At 38.5% G+C, this 4344-nt stretch overlaps 1 non-coding gene across 1 annotated transcript; it reads left to right on the top strand.

Annotated features, from left to right (window-relative positions):
• Positions 1–2596: 2596 nt before the first annotated feature.
• LOC148544463 (small nucleolar RNA R71) lies at positions 2597–2704 on the top strand. The gene has a single exon (XR_015900690.1). It is a non-coding gene; the product is annotated as a small nucleolar RNA R71 (small nucleolar RNA).
• Positions 2705–4344: the final 1640 nt, after the last annotated feature.

Below are 4344 nucleotides of genomic sequence, written 5' to 3'. Positions count from 1 at the left end.
AGAGGATTCTCCGGTCTTAGATGCCATCAATGGTAATGGAAAAACAAAAAAGCTATGCTTTTACCACACCAAACTTAGAATATTGCTCGCCCTCGAGCAATAAACAAAAGAATAGATGATGAAGAAGAAGAAATGGAGGAGAGGGTGATGTGGTTCGGCCAAGAAGGGTATAGAGGGGTTGTGTTGTGTGAATTTGAAGAAGAGTGGAGGGCTTTATATAGGGAAGGGAGGGGGTTATGGTTCGGCCATATGGGTGGGTTTGGGTGGAAAATTGGTTTTGAATTTTGAAGGTAGGTGGAGTTTATGAGGTAGGTTTATGGGGAAGAGTGGATGGATGTGAGTGGTGAAGAGGTGATGGGGAAGAGAGTTTGAGGTGATTGGTGAAGGGTTTTTGGGAAAGAGTGTTTATGGGGTTGTGTGAAAGAGAGTGGTGAGAAGAAGTGAGTGGATCCTGTGGGGTCCACAGATCCTGAGGTTTTCAAGGATTTACATCCCTGCACCCCTTAGGCATGTAAAAATGCCTTTGTATCCAACTCTGGGCGTTCAGCGCCAGGTTGGTGGCCATTTTGGGCGTTCAACGCCCATTTGTGTGCCATTTCTGGCGTTGAACGCCAGAACCATGCCTTTTCTGGCGTTCAGCGCCCAGAAGCTGCCCATTTTGGGCGTTCAGCGCCAGAACCATGCTCTGTTCTGGCGCTGAACGCCAGACAGATGCTCTTCCAGGGTGTGATTTTTCTTCTACTGTTTTTGATTCCGTTTTCAATTTTTCTATTTATTTTGTGACTCCACATGATCATGAACCTAAGAAAACACGAAAAACAATAAAAATAAGAATTAGATAAACATTGGGTTGCCTCCCAACAAGCGCTTCTTTAATGTCAATAGCTTGACAGTGGGCTCTCATGGAGCCTCACAGATGTGCAGAGCTTTGTTGAGACTCTCCAACACCAAACTTAGAGTTTGGATATGGGAGTTCAACACCAAACTTAGAGTTTGGTTGTGGCCTCCCAACACCAAACTTAGAGTTTGACGGTGGGGGCTCTGGTTGACTCTGCTTTGAGAGAAGCTTTTCAAGCTTCCTCTCCATGGTTGCAGAGGGAGATCCTTGAGTTTTGAATACAAGGGAGTTCTCATTCCATTGAAGGACTATTTCACCTCTGTCAACATCAATCACAGCTCTTGCTGTGGCCAGGAAAGGTCTTCCTAGGATGATGGATTCATCCTCTTCCTTTCCAGTATCCAGGACTATGAAATCAGTAGGTATGTAAAGGCCCTCAACCTTTACTAATACATCTTCTACTTGTCCATAAGCCTGTCTTCTTGAGCTGTCTGCCATCTCTAGTGAGATTTTAGCAGCTTGCATCCCATAGATTCCCAGTTTCTCTATTACAGAGAGGGGCATGAGGTTTATTCCTGAACCAAGGTCACACAGAGCCTTAAAGAGCATGGTGCCTATGGTACAGGGTATTATGAACTTTCCAGGATCCTGTCTCTTCTGAGGCAATGTCAGTTGATCCAGATCACTTAGTTCATTGATGAACAAGGGAGGTTCAACTTCCCAAGCATCAATGCCAAATAATTTAGCATTCAGCTTCATGATTGCACCAAGAAACTTGGCAGTTTGCTCTTCAGTAACATCCTCATTCTCTTCAGAAGAGGAATACTCATCAGAGCTCATGAAGGGCATAAGGAGGTTCAATGGGATCTCTATAGTCTCTAGATGAGCCTCAGAGTCCTTTGGTTCCTCAGAGGGAAGCTCCTTATTGACCACTGGACGTCCCAGGAGGTCTTCCTCCTTGGGATTCACGTCCTCTCCTCTCCTCACAGGTTCGGCCATGGCGCTTATGTCAATGGCCTTGCACTCTCCTTTTGGATTCTCTTCTGTATTGCTTGGGAGAGTACTAGGAGGGATTTCAGTGATCCTTTTACTCAGCTGGCCCACTTGTGCTTCCAGATTTCTAATGGAAGACCTTGTTTCATTCATGAAACTTACAGTGGCCTTAGATAGATCAGAGACTAGATTTGCTAAATTAGAAGCATTTTGTTCAGAGTTCTCTGTCTGTTGCTGAGTTGATGATGGAAAAGGCCTGCTATTGCTAAACCTGTTTCTTCCACCATTATTAAAGCCTTGTTGGGGCTTTTGATCCTTCCATGAGAAATTTGGATGATTTCTCTATGATGAGTTATAGGTGTTTCCATAAGGTTCACCTAAGTAATTTACCTCTGCTATTGCAGGGTTCTCAGGATCATAAGCTTCTTCTTCAGAAGATGCCTCTTGAGTACTGTTGGATGCAGCTTGCATTCCATGCAGACTCTGAGAGATCATATTGACTTGCTGAGTCAATATTTTATTCTGAGCCAATATGGCATTCAGAGTATCAACTTCAAGAACTCCCTTCTTCATAGGCGTCCCATTACTCACAGGATTCCTTTCAGAAGTGTACATGAACTGGTTATTAGCAACCATGTCAATGAGTTCTTGAGCTTCTGCAGGCGTTTTCTTTAGGTGAATGGATCCACCTGCAGAAGTGTCCAGTGACATCTTTGATAACTCAGATAAACCATCATAGAATATATCCAGGATGGTCCATTCTGAAAGCATGTCAGAAGGACACTTTTTGGTCAACTGTTTGTATCTTTCCCAAGCTTCATAGAGGGATTCACCTTCTTTCTGTCTGAAGGTTTGAACATCAGCTCTAAGCTTGCTCAGCTTTTGAGGAGGAAAGTACTTGGCTAAGAAAGCCGTGACCAGCTTATCCCACGAGTTCAGGCTGTCTTTAGGTTGAGAGTCCAACCATAATCTAGCTCTGTCTCTTACAGCAAAGGGGAAAAGCATGAGCCTGTAGGCTTCAGGATCTACTCCATTAGTCTTAACAGTATCACATATCTGCAAGAATTCAGTTAAGAACTGAAAAGAATCTTCAGATGGAAGTCCATGAAACTTGCAGTTCTGCTGCATCAGAGAAACTAATTGAGGTTTCAGCTCAAAGTTGTTTGCTCCAATGGCAGGAATGGAGATGCTTCTTCCATGTAAATTGGAATTAGGTGCAGTAAAGTCACCAAGCATCTTCCTTGCATTATTATTATTTTCGGCTGCCATCTCCTTTTTCTGTTCGAAAATTTCTGAAAGGTTATCTCTGGATTGTTGTATTTTAGCTTCTCTTAATTTTCTCTTCAGAGTCCTTTCAGGTTCTGGATCTGCTTCAACAAGAATGTTCTTATCCTTGCTCCTGCTCATATGACAAAGAAGAAGGCACAGAAAAATAACAATAATAATAGAGATCCTTTATACCACAGTATAGGGATCCCTGTGTGAGTAGAAGAAGAGGGGGAGACAAAGAATGTAATATAATGGAAGAAACACAACTGTGAGGAGGCTAGAGATGTGAGATGAGATGTTAGGATATGAATGAATAAATAGAATAAGATGGGGGAGGGAAAATTTTTCGAAAATTATTTTAAAAAAGAGTTAGTGATTTTTGAAAATAGTTTTTGAAAAATGTTTAGTATTTTTTTTTTTCGAAAATTTTTGAAATAAAAAATAAAAATAAAAATAATTAGTTAATTAAAAAGAAATCTTTGAAAAAGAGGGAAGATATTTTCGAAAATTAGAGAGAGAGAGAGAGTTAGTTAGGTAGTTTTGAAAAAGTTAAGAAACAACAAAAAAGTTAGTTAGTTAGTTGAAACAAATTTTGAAAAGATAAGAAGTTAGGAGGTTAGAGAAGATATTTTGAAATCATATTTTTGAAAAAGATAAGAAGATATTTTAGAAACTAATTTGAAAAAAGATTTAATTTTTAAAATCTCAATTAATGACTTGATTCATAAGAAATCACAAGATATGATTCTAGAACTTAAAGTTTGAATCTTTCTTAACAAGTAAGTAACAAACTTCAAATTTTTGAATCAAAAAAATTAATTGATTATGTTATTTTCGAAAATTTGGTATAAAAATAAGAAAAAGATTTTTGAAAAATATTTTTGAAATTTTCGAAAATAACTAAGAATTTTGAAAAAGATTTGATTTTTGAAAAAGATTTTGAAAAAGATAAGATTTTCAAATTGAAAATTTGATTTGACTCATAAGAAACAACTTTGATTTTAAAAATTTTTGAAAAAGTCAACCCAAATTTTCGAATTTGATGAGAGAAAAAGGGAAAGATATTTTTTTTATTTTTGAATTTTTATGATGAGAGAGAAAAACACAAAAAAAATGCAATGCATGAAATTTTTAGATCAAAACATGTGATGCATGCAAGAATGCTATGAATGTCAAGATGAACACCAAGAACACTATGAAGATCATGATGAACATCATAGACACAATTTTGAAAAATTTTTAAT

Source organism: Arachis ipaensis, chromosome B9 (genome assembly GCF_059453495.1).
Source record: "Arachis ipaensis isolate K30076 ecotype BB chromosome B9, ASM5945349v1, whole genome shotgun sequence".
NCBI classification, from domain to species: domain Eukaryota; kingdom Viridiplantae; phylum Streptophyta; class Magnoliopsida; order Fabales; family Fabaceae; genus Arachis; species Arachis ipaensis.
Note: the sequence above shows the minus strand (reverse complement) of the source record. Positions and strands in the feature narration are given on the sequence as shown.